General features: G+C 50.2%; 1 protein-coding gene across 1 annotated transcript in view; it reads left to right on the top strand.

Annotated features, from left to right (window-relative positions):
• The window catches only part of kalrna (kalirin RhoGEF kinase a), a 989478-nt gene that overhangs the window by 226202 nt on the left and 746517 nt on the right, over positions 1 to 16759 (top strand). The window lies entirely within an intron of this gene.

The following is a 16759-nucleotide window of genomic DNA, read 5'->3' on the forward strand; positions in this document are numbered from 1 at the left end:
ATGTTGTAAACGTCTCAAGGTGCTTCACAGGAGTGTTCTCAAACAAAGCCTGACACCGAGCCACATAGGACAGGTGATCAAAAGCTTGGTCAAAGAGATAGCTTTTAAGCAGCATCTTAAAGGAGGAGAGAGAAGTAGAGGTGTGGAGAGGTTTAGGGTGGGAATTCCAGAGTTTAGGGCCAAGGCAGCTGAAGGCACGGCTGCCAAAGATGGAGTGATGAAAATCAGGGATGTGCAAGTGGCCAGCATTGGAGGTGCGCAGAGATCTCGAAGGGTTGTAGGGTGGAAGGAGGTTACAGAGATAGGAAGGGGTGAGGCTATGGAGTACTTTAAAAGTAAGGATGATAATTTAAAAATTGAGCCATTGCCGGACTGGGAGCCAATGTAGTTCAGTGAGCCCAGGGCTTACGAGGGAATGGGACTTGGTGCGAGTTAGGATACGGGCAGCAGAGTTTTGGATGAGCTCAAATTTAGAAAGAGTGCAAGGTGGCAGGCTGGCTTGGAGAGCACTGCAATAGTTTTTTTTTTAAATGGATTTGTTTTTTCTCTGTATTTGGGGGAATGGGATGAATTCACCTTTATTTAAATTAAAATAAAATAGAATTCTGTATTAAGTATAGCAAAGGATGTAACAGATTTTGGGGCATTTATTTTGTTGAGTTAAATTTAACAGCATGAAGGCTTGAGAAATCAATGAAAAGATAAGTAGATGTTCTAATGGAGTCTCAGTCCTTTTGGTGAGAAGTGCATTGTATTAAATGTGAAGTATTTGTGTTATTAAACATACCATAATTATGGAAATTTGCTGAAACAAGTGCATTAACCGTGCTTCAAGCTTGAATATCTAGAGACCGAAACATTGATCTAGGAGTATTGTGCAAAATTGAAAGTCAGTTAATTCCCAGCAATTTCTGTTCAGTGCTGAGGCTAATTGTATAACTTCAGAATTATCTTGAGGGAATTGATGGGTTATTGGGTTAGAGAACTGTTCTCGCCTGTGAGATCCGCATTCAAACCTAGCCTACACAGCTGGAATAGAGGTCTAATCTCTGACAGTTGTTAGGGGTTTTAAAGAAAATGAGTTTAGCCTGTGTGAAGTTAGTCTGTCATAGTCATTCCTCTCTAGTAAAAATTTGTTGAAATTGGCACTAACTACTTAGTCTGGAAGGAGTATTGTGCTGAAGTGAAGGCTAAGGGACATTATTCTGATGGTACTGTAAAATGAATTGTGTTTTCCATCTGTCCTGAACCTTACCTGACCTGTTTAAGCAACAGAGTTTTTTGTACTCTCTAAAGTGTTTGTCTGGTCAGAGCAACTTTACTACTTATTTTAACTTTACAGAGAAAATATATTAATTGCCTGTTATATTGCATACAACAACATCCATTTATATAGCACCTTTAACGCATAAATCAGTCCAAGGCACTTTACAGGTGCATAATCAGACAAAAAAAGGTTAGAATTCTATTACAAGGGAACTGTTGTTCAACATTTAAAATTTAGAGAAGATTATAAATGATTTTATAATTCTCTTTCTCCCACTACCCTCCATCTCAAACTTGACCTTCATCTTTTAATAGGAGCTTTCACTGATGGGATCTAGAAAATAGTTATGGTCACGGACATCTCTGTAGTTTTTTGTTTTTAATTGAGTACAAGAAGTTATGTGGTTGATAATTGGAAAAACTTGCTATCATCTGTGGCAGGTAGAGTGACGGGAATCCTTGGGACTTATGCCACCAACTAACTGATGGAGGGAGGGGCAGTTTTTAAAGCAAAATGTATTCAAACAAATATAAAGAAAAGATCCAGACTTTCAGCCAACGTACCAGACTTTTCAGCCATTGTCCCAGACTCCTCCATCACCATCCCTGGGTACGTCCTGTCCCACCAGCAGGAAAGACCTATGAGAGGTGACGGCACACCGGTATACAGTCGGGAGGGGATGGCCCTGGGAGTCCTGAACGTTGGCTCCGGACCCCCTGAAGTCTTATGAAATCAGGTCAAACATGGGCAAGAATACCACCTGCTGAATACCACCTACCGCCCTCCCTCAGCTGATGTATCAGTGCTCGTCCATGAAAATCACTTGGAAGAAGTACTGAGGGTATTAAGGGCACAGAATATACTCTGGGTGGGGGACTTCAATGTCCATCACCAAGAGTGGCTCAGCAGCACCACTACTGACCGAGCTGGCTGAGTCCTGAAGGATATAGCTGCCAGACAGCTGGTGAGAGAATCAACACGAGGGAAAAACTTCTTTATCTCATTATCACCAATCTACCTGTCGCAGATGCATCTGACCATGACAGTATTGGTAGCAGTGATCACCGCACAGACCTTGTGGAGACGAAGTTCCGTCTTCACACTGAGGACACTTCATTGTGCTGTGTGGCACTACCACTGTGCTAAATGTGATAGATTCAGAACAGATCTAGCAGCTCAAAACTGCGCATCCACAAGCGCTGTGGGCCATCAGCATCAGCAGAATTGTATTCCACCACAATCAGTAACCACATGGCCCAGCATATCCAGCCAATTGATAGCAAGGAACGGCTGACTGCATTGCTATAGGCCCCGACAACATCTCAGCTGTCGTGCTGAAGACTTGTGCTCCAGAAGTAGCTGCGTCTCTAGACAAGCTGTTCCGGTACAGCTACAATATTGACATCTACCTGACAATGTGGAAAATTGCCCGGGTATGTTGTGTCCGCAAAAAGCAAGACAAATTCCATCTGGCCAATTACCGCCCCATCAGTCTACTCTTAATCATGCGTCTGCGTACATTCTGAGGCTGAACTCCAGGATATAATCGATGTTTTCACCGAGGCACATGAAAGCATGGGCCTTACGCTTAACATCCGTAAGACAAAGGTCCTCCACCAGCCTGTCCTCACCACACAGCACTGCCCCCCAGTCATCAAGATTCACGACGCGGCCCTCGACAACATGGACCACTTCCCATACCTCGGGAGCCTCTTATCAACCAAGGCAGACATTGATGCGGAGATTCAACATCGCCTCCAGTGTGCCAGTGCAGCCTTTGGCCGCCTGAGGAAAAGAGTGTTTGAAGACCAGGCCCTCAAATCTACCACGAAGCTCATGGTCTACAGGGCTGTAGTAATACCCGCCCTCCTGTATAGATCAGAGGCATAGACGATGTACAGAAGACACCTCAAGTCGCTGGAGATATATCACCAACAATGTCTCCGCAAGATCCTACAAATCCCCTGGTAGAACAGACGCACCAACATCAGTGTCCTCGCCCAGGCTAACCTCCCAGCATTGAAGCACTGACCACACTCGATCAGCTTCGCTGGGCAGGCCACATAGTTCACATGCCAGACACGAGACTCCCTAAGCAATTGCTCTATGCGGAGCTCCTTCACGGCAAACGAGCCAAAGGTGGGCAGTGGAAACGTTACAAGGACTCCCTCAAAGCCTCACTGGTGAAGTGCGGCATCACCACTGATACCTGAGAGTCCCTGGCCAAAGACCGCTCTAGGGGGAGAAAGTGAATCCAGGAGGGCGTTGAGCTCTTCGAATCTCAACACCGTGTGTATGAAGAGGTCAGGCGCAGGCAGCGGAAGGAGCATGTGGTAAATCAGTCCCACCCACCCCTTCCCCCAACGAATGTCTGTCTCACCTGTGACAGGGTCTGTGGCTCCCATATTGAACTGTTCAGCCACCAAAGAACTCACTTTAGGAGTGGAAACAAGTCTTCCTCGATTCTGAGGGACTTCCTATGATGATGAATCATCAGCAAAGTGATGGAAGGCTTCATCGACAGTGTTATCAAGCAGCACTTACCAATAACCTGTTTACTCAGTATGGGTTCCGCCAGGACCACTTGGCTCCAGACCTCATTACAGCCTTGGTCCAAACATGGACAAGAGCTGAATTCCAGAGGTGAGGTGAGAGTGACTGCCCTTGACATCAAGGCAGCATTTAACCGAGTGTGGCATCAAGGAGCCCTCATAAAATTGAAGTCAATGGGAATCACGGTGAAAGCTATCCACTGGAGTCATACCTAGCACAAAGGAAGATGGTTGCGGTCATTGGAGGCCAATCATCACAGCCTTAGGACATCGCTGCAGGAGTCCCTCAGGGCAGTTATCTAGGTCCAACCTTCCTCAGCTGTTTCATCAATGACCTTCCCTCCATCATATGGTCAGAAGTGAGGATGTTTGCCATGTTCCGTTCCATTCGCAACGAGATTCTAATCACTGCCCCTTAACATTCAACGGCATTACTATCGCTGAATCCCCCACCATCAAAATCCTGAGGGTCACCATTGACCTGAAACTTAACTGGACCAGCCACATAAATATAGTGGTAACAAGAGCGGGTCAGAGGCTGGGTATTCTGCAGCAAGTGTCTCACCTCCTGACTCCCCAAAGCCTTTCCACCATCTACTAGGCGCAAATCAGGAGTGTGATAGAATATTCTCCACTGGCCTGGATGTGCAGCTCCAACAACACTCAAGAAGCTCGACACCATCCAGGACAAAGTAGCCCACTTTATTGGCACCCCATCCACCACCTTAAACATTAATACCCTGCACCACCACCAGTGCACCGTGGCTGCAGTGTGTACCATCTATAAGATGCACTGCAGCAACTCGCCAAGGCTACTTCGACAGCACCTCCCAAACTCACGGGGCCGAAATTGCCCCTTCTGATAAGGCCCCTGGCCACCTGAAAGCAGCGACCATGGGGTGGTGCAGAATGGCTGATGACTCGCAGCAGACTGGCCGACATTCGCAGCATTGCCCTCGGGTTTTTGCTGCGGTCTGAAGATCCGTCCCGCTCCCCCACTTCCACCCCACTCCTGCAGATGCGACCTTAACGATGTCATCAGAGCATGGCTCTGCCCCAGAAGGTAAATTCACTTTAAAAAGCCTTTCGGTGCCAATGACAGTTTTTTAGGTTGGTACACAGTGCCGGCTCGAGACCGCCAGCGGCCTTTAAAGGTGTGTTGCGTGTAGCAGCAATATTTTTGCAGCGATTTGTTCGGATTCCACAACTTTGCCTGTTGCCTTGTTCAGAGCGGGATTGAGTGCTCGTGGGCTCAGGTCTTCAATCTCAGCAACACAGAGCCCTCGTTGTGGAGGTTCTGCTTGCGGAGGCCAAGTAAATGGGTTCAATGCTGGCAGCGGAACGCCTCCTGCACATTGTGCACGGCAGGGAGGCACGCAGAGAAGACACTCCCTCGCTTGCTCTCGCACTCACTCTCGCTTTCGCACTCGTACTCACTGACTTGCACTTGCACTCACTCACTTTCACTCTCGCACTCACTCTCTCGCACTCGCTCTTACTCACTCTCGCACTCACTCACACTCGCACTCACTCACACTCTCTCTTGCACTCGCACTCACTCGCACACTCTCTCACTCACTCGCACTCTCTCGCACTCGCACTCTCACGCACTCTCACTTTCACACTCGCTTTCGCATTCTCGCTCACTCTCGCGCGCTCTCACTCTCGCACTCGCTCACTCTCACGCTCGTTCACTCGCACTTGCCTCTCTTGTACTCGCTCACACTCTCGCACTCACTCTCTTGCTCACTCTCGCACTCGCAGTCACTCTCGCACTTGCACTCTTGCACTCTCACTCTCTCGCACTCTCACTCATGCTCTCACACTCTTACTCACTCATTTGCACTCACTCACTCTCGCACTTGTTCGTACTCACTCTCTCGCACTCACTCACTCTCGCACTTGCTTTCGTACTCACTCACTCTCTCGCACTCACTCTCTCGCACTCACTCACTCGCACCCACACTTGAACTCACTCACTCTCTCGCTCTCACTTGCACTCGCTCTCTTGCACTTGCACTCACACATTCACGCATTCGCACTCACTCACTCACACTCGCACTCTCTTGCGCACTCACTGGCACTCGCACTCACTCTCTGGCACTCACTCTCGCACGCACTCGCACTCACTCTCTGGCACTCGCACACTCTCGCACTTAAGTACTCTCTCGCACTCGCTCTTGCTCTCGCACTCACTCACTCTCTCGCACTCACACATTCTCGCACTCACACATTCTCGCACTCACACATTCTCGCACTCACACATTCTCGCACTCACACTCGCTCGCTCTCACACTCGTTCACTCTCTCACTCTCGCTCTCGCTCTCTCAATCACTCTTCTACTCGCTCTCACTCTCATTCACGCTCTCGCACTCTCGCACCCATTCTCTTGCACTCGCGCTCACTCTCCCGCACTCGCTCGCACTCACTCACTCGCTCTCACACTCACACTCTGTCTCGCACTCACTTTCTCTCTCTCGCTCTCGCTCGCGCACACTCTTGCACTCGCTCACTCTCTCGCACTCACTCTCGCACACTCGCACTCACTCACTCTCTCGCACTCGCTCTCGCACATGCGGACTCTCTCGCATACGCTCTCACGCTCGCACTCGCGCTCACTTTCTCGCACTCGCTCTCGCACTCGCTCACGCTTGCACCCTTTCTCTTGCACTCGCTCACTCTCTCGCACTCGCTCACGCTCTCGCACACGCTCTCGCACTCGCTCGCACTCTCGCATTCGCGCTCACTCTCTCGCACTTTTGCACTCTCGCACTTTTGCACTCGCTCACTCTCGCACTCGCTCACGCTCTCGCACTCGCTCACTCTCTTGCACTCGCTCTCGCACACACTCGCACTCTCGCACTCGCTCACTCTCTTGCACTCGCTCTCGCACACATTCGCACTCTCGCACTCGCTCACTCTCTTGCACTCGCTTTCGCACACACTCGCTCTCGCACTCGCTCTCGCTCTCGCACTCGCTCGCACTCTCACATTCATGCTGACTCTCTCGCACTTTCGCGCTCGCGCTCACTCTCTCGCACTCGCTCACTCTCGCACTCTCACACTCGCTCACTCTCGCGCACCTGCTCACTCTCGCGCACTCGCTCTCGCACTCACTCACTCGCTCGTGCTCACTCACTCTCTCTCGCGCTCTCTCGCACTCGCTCACTCTCTCGCACTCGCTCTTGCACTCGCTGTCACTCACTTGCACATGCACTCACTCACTCATTATTGCGCTCGCTCTCTCTCACTCGCTCGCTCTCTCACGCTCGCTCAATCGCACTTGCTCACTCTAGCACTCGCTCTCGCACTCACTCACTCTCTCGAACTCTCACTCTCTCGGACTCTCACTCGCACTCACTCTCTTGCACTCACGCACTCGCTCACGTACTCACGCACTCTCTCGTGCTCACTCACTCTCGCACTCGCTCTTGCACTCGCTGTCACTCATTATCTCACTCTCTCACGCTCGCTCACTCGCACTTGCTCACTCTAGCACTCACTCTCGCACTCACTCTCTCACTCTCTCGAACTCTCACTCTCTTGCACTCACTCTCTCGCACTCACTCACTCTCTCGCACTCACTCTCTCGCACTCACTCTCTCGCACTCACTCTCTCGCACTCACGCACTCGCACTCGCACTCACGCACTCGTACACTCTTGCACTCTCTCGCACTCTCACTCTCACGCACTTGCTCTCACTCGCACTCACTCACTCGCTCTTGCACACACTCTCGCACTTGCGCTCACTCTCTCACACTCGCGCTCACTCTCTCACTCTCTAACTCTCTTGCACTCGCTCACTCTCGAGCACTTGTACTTGCGCACTGGCTCTTGGGCACTCGCTCTCTCGCACTCGCTCTCGCGCACGCGCGCTCGCTCGCTCTCACACACGCGCGCTCGCTCACTCTCGCACTCGCACAATGTCTGGCGCTCACGCTCTCGCACTCACGCTCTCATGCTCTCGCACTCACGCTCTCGCACTCGCTCACTCGCACACACGCACTCTCTCGCACACGCGCACTCTCTTGCACACTCTCGCACTCGCTCACTCTCTCGCACTCGCTCTCGCACACGCGCACACTCTCGCACTCACTCTCGCTCACGCTCTCGCATTCGCGCTCACTTTCTCGTATTCACTCTCTCGCACTCGCTCACTCTCTCGCATTCGCTCTCGCACACGCGGATTCTCTCGCACTCACTCTCGCACTCGCTCACACTCTCGCACTCGCGCTCACTTTTTCGTACTCGCACTCGCTCACTCTCTCGCACTCGCTCTCGCATGCGCGGACTTTCTCGCACTCGCTCTTGCACTCGCTCACGCTCGCACCCATTCTCTTGCACTCGCTCACTCTCTCGCACTTGTTCACTCTCTCGCACTCACGCTCGCACTCGCGCTCTCTTGCACTCACTCTCTTGTACTCGCGCTCTCTCGCATGCGCTCTCACACTCGCACTCTCGCATTCACTCTCTCGCACTCGCTGATTCTCGCACTCGCTCACTCAATCTCTGGCACTCACGCTCTCGCACTCGCTCACTCTCTCTCGCACACTCGCTCGCACTCTCTCGCACTCGCTCTCGCACTCGCTTGCACTTTCGCACTCGCTCACTCGCACTCGCTCTCGCACACACTTGCTCTCGTACTCGCTCGCACTCTCGCATTCGCGCTGACTCTCTCGCACTTTCGCACTCGCTCGCTCTCGCACTCGCTCACTCTCGCACTTTCGCACTCACTTTCTCGCACACGCTCTCGCACTCTCGCATTCGCGCTCACTCGCTCGCATTTTCGCACTTGCTCACTCTCTCACACGCTCTCGCACTCGCTCTCGCACAAACTCGCTCTCGCACTCGCACTCGCTCGCACTCTCGCATTCGCGCTGACTCACACTCGCTCGCTCTCGCACTCGCTCTCGCACACACTCTCTCTCGCACAAACTCGCTCTCGCACTCGCTGAGTCGCTCGCACTTTCGCACTCGCGCTCATTTTCTCACTGTCGCACTCGCTCACTCTCTCGCACCTGCTCACACTCGCGCACTCCCTCTCGCACTCACTCACTCTCTCGCACTCGCTCACTCTCTCGCACTCGCTCGCGCTCACGCTCTTGCACTCGCTCACGCTCTCGCACTCTCGCGCACCTGCTCACTCTCGCGCACTCGCTCTCGCACTCACTCACTCTCTCGTGCTCACTCACTCTCTCATGCTCACTCACTCTCTCGCGCTCACTCTTGCACTTGCTGTCACTCACGCACACGCACTCACTCACTCATTATTGTGCTCGCTCTCTCTCACTCGCTCGCTCTCACGCTCACTCACTCGCACTTGCTCATTCTAGCACTCGCTCTCGCACTCACTCACTCACTCTCTCAAACTCTCACTCTCTCGCACTCACTCTCTCGCACTCACTCTCTCGCACTCACTCTCTCGCACTCACTCTCTCGCACTCACTCTCTCGCTCGTGCACTCTCACTGTCTCACTCTCACGCACTCGCTCTCACTCGCACTCGCATTCAATTATTGCGTTCACTCTCACACTTGCTCACTCTCACTCACTCATTCACTCTCGCACACTCTCTCGCACTTGCTCACTCGCTCTCGCACTCGCTCACTTTCTTGTTCTCGCACTCGCACTCTCGCACTTGCGCTCACTCTCTTGCACTCGCGATCACTCTCCCGCTCTCGCACTCGCTCTCGCTCATGCTCTCTCGCACTCGCGCTCACTCTCTAGCACTCGCTCACTCTCTCGCACTCGCTCACTCTCGCACTCGCTCACTCGCTCTCGCACACACGCGCTCGCTCACTCTCGCACTCGCACAATGTCTGGTGCTCACGCTCTCGCACTCACTCTCTCGCACTCGCTCGCTCATTCGCTCTCGTACTCGCACTCGCACTCTCTCGCACTCGCTCACTCGCACTCTCTAGCACTCGCGCTCACTCTCTAGCACTCGCGCTCACTCTCTCGCACTCGCGCTCACTCTCGCACTCGCTCACTCTCGCACTCGCTCACTCTCTCGCACTCACTTTCTCTCTCTCGCGCACTCGCTCTCGCGCTCCCTCTCTCGCGCACACTCGTGCATACTCTCTCGCGCTCGCTCTCTCGCACTCGCTCACTCGCTCTTGCACACGCGCTCGCTCACTCTCGCACTCGCACAATGTCTGCCACTCATGCTCTCGCACTCACGCTCTCGCACTCGCTCGCTCATTCGCACTGGCTTTTGTACTCGCGTTCATGCTCAATCTTTCGCACTCGCGCTCACTCTCGCACTCGCGCTCACTCGCGCTCACTCACTCGCTCTCGCTCACACTCTCGCTCTCGCACTCACACTCACTCTCGCACTCACTTTCTCTCTCTCACGTACTCGCTCTCTCGCAGTCGGTCTCGCGCTCCCTCACTTGCACTCACGCTCCCTCTCTCGTGCTCACGCTCTCGCACTCGCTCACTGTCTTGCACTTGCTCACTCTCTCGCACTCACTCACTCTCTCGCACGCACGCTCTCGCACTCGCGCACACTCTCTCGCACACTCTCGCTCTCGCACTCGCGCTCACTTTCTCGCACTCGCTCACATTCTCGCAGCCATTTTCTCGCACTCTCTTGCACTCGCTCACTCTCTTGCACTTGCACTCGTGCTCTCGCTCTCGCATTCACTCGCTCACTCTCGCACTCGCTCTCTCAATCTTTGGCGCTCACGCTCTCACACTTGCTCACTCACTCGCTCTCGCACACACTCGCACTCGTTTGCACTCTCGTGCTCGCACTCACGCACTTGCTCTAGCATACACACACTCTCGCACTTGCTCTTGCACTCGCTCGCACTCTCACACTCTTGCTGACTCTTGCACTCACTCTCTCGTGCTCACTCGCTCACGCACTCGCACACTCTCGCACTCATTCACGCTCTTGCACCCATTCTCGCTCACTCTCGTGCACTCACTCTCGCGCACTCGCTCTCTTTCGCACTTGCTCTCTTTCGCACTTGCTCTCTTTCGCACTTGCTCTCTTTCGCACTTGCTCTCTTGCGCACTCGCTCTCTTGCGCACTCGCTCTCTTGCGCACTCGCTCTCGCACTCGCTCTCACTCACTTGCACTCGCACTCACTCATTCACTCTAGCACTCGTTCACTCTCGCAGTCGTTCGCTCTCTTGCACTTGCACTTGCTCTCGCACTCTCACTCGCACTCGCTCTCGCATTCTCTCTTGCACTCGCTCTCGCATTCTCTCTTGCACTCGCTCTCACACTCTCTCTCACACTCGCTCTCGCACAGGCTCTCGCACTCGCTCACTCGCGCTCTCGCATTCGCTCTCGCACTCGCTCTCGCACTCACTCACTCTCTCTTCGCTCACTCACACGCGCACTCTCTCGCACTCGCTCTCTTGCACTCGCTCTCACTCACTCTCTCTCGCACTCGCTCTCACTCATTATCGCTCTAGCGCTCGCTCTAGCACTCGCTCTCTCGCACTCACGTGCTCATTCTCGCACTCGCACTCATTCTCGCACTCGCACTCATTCACTTACACTCGCACTCACTCACTCTCTCGCACTCGCTCTCACTTGCACTCGCACTCATTCACTCACTCTCGCACTCATTCACTTACTCTTTCACTCGCACTCACTCACTAGCACTCGCTCGCTCTCTCGCACTCGCTCGCTCTCTCGCAATCGCTCGCTCACTTGCACTCGCTCACTCTCACACTCGCTCACTCTCAAACTCGCTCACTCTCACACTCGCTCACACTCATGCACTCGCTCTTGCATTCAAGCACTCACTCTCGCACTCAAGCTCTCGCACTCGCTCACTCTCTCGTGCTCGCACTCTCTCGCACTCTCACTCTCGTATTCGCACTCTCATTCTCTCGCACTCTCATTCTCTCACACTCTCTCACCCTCACTTGCTCTCGCACTCGCTCTCTCGCACTCCCTCACTCGCTCTCCCACTCGCTCACTCCCACTCTCTCGCACTCGCGCCCACTCTCTCGCACTCGTGCCCACTCTCTCGCACTCGCTCGCTCACTCTCTTGCACTTACTCACTCTCTCGCACTCGCTCTCTTGCTCTTGCTCTCGCTCCCTCTTTTGCATTCGCACTCGCTCACTAGCACTCGCTCCCTCTCTCGCACTCGCATTTGCTTGCGCTCTCGCAGTCACTCTCTCACTCTCGCACTAGCACTCGCTCTCCCTCTCTCCTTCCCCTTGAGTGAAGATTCTGTGCTAAACTCCTTCGGTCCATTGAAGAGGCTCCTGGACTTGTTGCTGAGAGAGCGAGAGAGAGAGAGAGAGAGAATATTAATTAGCAATCTACTCGTGCGGGTCCCCTTGGGGAAGAGTGACCATAATATGGTAGAATTCTTCATTAAGATGGAGAGTGACACAGTTAATTCAGAGACTAGGGTCCTGAACTTAAAGAAAGGAAACTTTGACGTTATGAGATGTGAATTGGCTAGGATAGACTGGAGAATGATACTTAAATGGTTGACGGTGGATAGGCAATGGCAGACATTTAAATATCACATGGATGAACTACAACAATTGTACATTTCTGTGGGGCATAAGAATAAAAAATGGAAGGTGGCTCAACCGTGGCTAATAAGGGAAATTAGGAAAAGTGTTAAATCCAAGGAAGACGTATATAAATTGTCCAGAAAAAGCAGCAAACCTGAGGACTGGGAGAAATTTAGAATTCAGCAGAGGAGGACTAAGAGTTTAATTAGGAGGGGGAAAATAGAGTATGAGAGTAAGCTTGCAGGGAACATAAAAACTGACTGCAAAAGCTTCTATAGATATGTGAAGAGAAAAAGATTAGTGAAGACTAATGTAGGTGCCTTGCAGGCAGAATCAGGTGAATTCATAATGGGGAACAAGGAAATGGCAGACCAATTGAATAAATACTTTGGTTCTGTCTTCACTAAGGAAGACACGAATAACCTCCCGAAAATACTCAGGGACCGAGGGTCTAGCGAGAAGGGGGAACTGAGGGAACTCCTTATTAGTCAGGAAATGGTGTTAGGGAAATTGAAGGGACTAAAGGCCGATAAATCCCCACGTCCTGAAAGTCTGCATCCGAGAGTACTTAAGGAAGTGGCCCTAGAAATAGTAGATGCATTGGTGGTCATTTTCCAACATTCCATGGACTCTGGTTCAGTTCCTATGGATTGGAGGGTAGCTAATGTAACCCCATTTTTTAAAAAAGGAGGGAGAGAGAAAACAGGGAATTATAGAGTTTTTTGAGGATGTAACTAGCAGAGTGGACAAGGGAGAACCAGTGGGTGTGGTGTATTTGGACTTTCAAAAGGCTTTTGACAAGGTCCCACACAAGAGATTAGTGTGCTAAATTAAAGCACTTGGTATTGCGGGTAATGTATTGACGTGGCTGGAGAACTGGTTGACAGACAGGAAGCAAAGAGTGGGAATAAATGGGTCCTTTTCAGAATGGCAGGCAGTGACGAGCGGGGTGCTGCAGGGCTCAGTGCTGGGACCCCAGCTATTTACAATATACATTAATGATTTAGATGAAGGAATTGAATGTAATATCTCCAAGTTTGAAGATGACACTAAGCTGGGTGGCAGTGCGAGCTGCAAGGAGGATGCTAAGAGGCTGTAGGGGGACTTGGACAGGTTAGGTGAATGAGCAAATGCATGGTAGATGCAGTGTAATGTGGATAAATGGTGGCAAAAACATGAAGGCAGAATATTATCTGAATGGCAGCAGATTAGGAAAAGGGGAGGTGGAACGAGACCTGGGTGTCATGGTACATGAGTCATTGAAGGTAGGCATGCAGGTACAGCAGGTAGTAGAAAAAGCAAATGGTATGCTGGCCTTCATAGCGAGGGGATTTGAGTATAGGAGCAGGGAGGTTTTACTGCAGTTGTACAGGACCTTGGTGAGACCACACCTTGAGTATTGTGTGCAGTTTTGGTCTCCTAATCTGAGGAAGGATGTTCTTGCTATTGAGGGAGAGCAGCGAAGGTTCACCAGACTGATTCCCGGGATGGCAGGACTGACATATGAGGAAAGACTGGATCGACTGGGCCTGTATTCACTGGAATTTAGAAAAATGAGAGGGGATCTCATAGAAACATATAAAATACTGACGAGACTGTACAGGTTAGATTTAGGAAGAATGTTCCCGATGTTGGGGAAGTCCAGAACCAGGGGTCTCAGTCTAAAGATAAGGGGTAAGCCATATAGGACCGAGATGAGGAGAAACATTTTCACCCAGAGAGTTGTTGAACGTGTAGAATTCTCTGCCACAGAAAGTTGTTGAGCCCAGTTCGTTGGATATATTCAAAGGGGAGTTAGATATGGCCCTTACAGCTAAAGGGATTAAGGGGTATGGAGAGCAAGCAGGAATGGGGTACTGAGGTAGCCATGATCATTATATTGAATGGTGGTGCAGGCTCGAAGGGCTGAATGGCCTGCTCCTGCACCTATTTTCTATGTTTCTATGTAATACAGAGCTGACCCTGGGATCTCATCCCGTCCGGAGCTCGCTGATCTCCCCCAGATGATCTCTTACCGGACTTCTCTATGAGACTGACTCAGCTGCTGTTACTTCGAGGACTCCAGGGAGCTTCCGACCCATCCTCAGGTTTGGATCTTACCCTCTTGTCTCTCTCCGCTCCCACGGCTCCGAGATCTCTCCCACTCTGCACCGGCCCTAAAAGCTGCCGGGGCCATCGTCAGCTGAAGGCACGGCTTTTTCACGCTGATAATGGATCCGGGGACGGAGTGGCAGCAGTGCGCACTTTTAGCGCATGACTACTGCTGCAAGCCCCACCCTGCCGTGAGAGTCAGCGGTGGCCCACACCGCTGCAAAACCTCCCAGGCCGAATCTATGTCGGGGAGGCCAGTTGAGCCCAAAGCAGCGGCCATTCGATTTTGATGAATGGCCGCTGCAAACGGGCAGTAACAGTTCTTTTCGGGGCCATATTCTGGTTCCTTCATAGTCGCTGGGTCAAAATCCTGGAACTCCCTCCCTAACAACAATGTGGGAGTACCTTCGCCACACGGATTGCAGCGGTTCAAGAAGGCAGCTACCTGCCACTTTCTCAAGGGCAATCAGGGATGGGCAATAAATGCTGGCCTTGCCAGCGATGGCCACATCCCATGTGCGAATTTTAAAAAAAAGACACTAAAGCAAAAGGTTAGAATTCTAATAAGATAAGGTTTGATATTGCTTCCCTGAAGACCTAAAAGAATAAACAATTTGTTTGGCTTTCTTGGTAATTGGTGAACACCTCACGCCCATTGTGTTGGGAAATTTCTGGCCCCAGATGCTTGGTAGAAGTTCTCTTGCAGACCCTCCATTCTGGCTGTGAGCTCAGGATGATAAAAACAGAGATAGAGGTACAGACAGTTCGTCAGATTTTCACATAGAAAGATACACGTACAAGCTTTGGCCAGGCTCAGAAGTTTCGAATGCAGGACGGCTAAAAGGAGTTATTTCATTGTGGTCAAGTACGAGGACCCACTGATGTGGATAAGTGTTGCACGTTCATTATCTTGTATCATTATGCAAAGGTAAATTATACTAATTCAATTAGGTGAACATGATCATAACTGTCGCTCTGTATGTTCACTTGCTTTAAAGTAAAGCAGCTTAATGATTAATTCCTGGCCTCGCGTTACAAAGTGTTTTCTTAGTCCATCTTTAAGCAGATTGAAAAGGCATAATTTACAACAAGTTGAAGCTGAAAAGAGTAAAGACTCAGATAGACGGTTAAATATGCGGATTAGAAAAACTGCTTAATATTTATAAATGTGCTTTTGGAACATGCTGTAACTAGAAGCATGTTGGATATCCGCTGAGGGGCAATAATGAACATTGAAGTAATCATTCAATGTTGCAGGACAGAAATATACAGATGCAAAAATGTCTGAAATCGCCTGTTTTATATGGATGTAGTACAGCTAAAAAAGTTAAAATGGGCAACAATGTTGGCTCCACAGTTTTGACAAAGGCAGGAGTGGTAAGAGGATATGATACAATTAAAAAAGAAAAAAAAGTTACAAGTTACAAGACCAATAATTGATCAATTATTGCCTAATTTGATCTATTTCCTTAATGCTACAGTGGGATGATAAGTTATATCCTGCACCAAGTTATCCTTGCAGTAAATTTGATGGTTTGAAGCTTGATTTGATGGTTTGTGTTTCCATTATAACATTAGCAATACTGTGTCCATTAAAACACCAGATCAATCTACTGATCGCTGCAAGGCAGAACCTGTAGATCGAGGAAGGTTTACTGTAAAGGCAGAGAGAAGTTTACTGCCAACGTAACTAATTATAGAAGATAACAAATGTCTCAACATATATTTGAATCCTAATGAATGGATAACCAGTTTGTCAAAATTGCTATAGTAGGATGAGGAGTTTGATCAATTAATTGCAAATAAAACATCTTTAAAAATTAATATTTATGCTTCAATTTCAATCATCCACGCTGATATTGGAATTGAATATAAAAGCTTTTATCATGGATCTTTATATAAAATATTTGACATGCATTGGAATGGCAATATTCAATGTACAGAGCAAGAAAAGACATATTCTATAATGTTTTGTATTAAAATCTGATATTTAAATCAGGAATTTTTTTAATGGAATTAAATATCAAGAGGTGATCAATTGAAAGTTAAGCTAGGATCAAAATTCCATTTGAATCAAGTGTGTTTCTCTGGAATTAGCTGTATAGAATTATTGCTAATGAAAAAATATATACTCTAACTCCATCATCACTATAGGCAGTCCCTCAAAATCGAGGAAGACTTGCTTCCATTCTCAAAATGAGTTCTTGGGTGACTGAACAGTCCAATACGGGAATTACAGTTTCTGTCACAGATGGTTCAGACAGTGATTGAGGGAAGGGGTGGGTGGGATTGGTTTGCCGTACGCTCCTTTCGTTGCCTGCACTTGATTTCTGTACGCTCTCGGCGATGAGAC

This window comes from Pristiophorus japonicus, chromosome 3 (genome assembly GCF_044704955.1).
Source record: "Pristiophorus japonicus isolate sPriJap1 chromosome 3, sPriJap1.hap1, whole genome shotgun sequence".
NCBI classification, from domain to species: Eukaryota; Metazoa; Chordata; class Chondrichthyes; family Pristiophoridae; genus Pristiophorus; species Pristiophorus japonicus.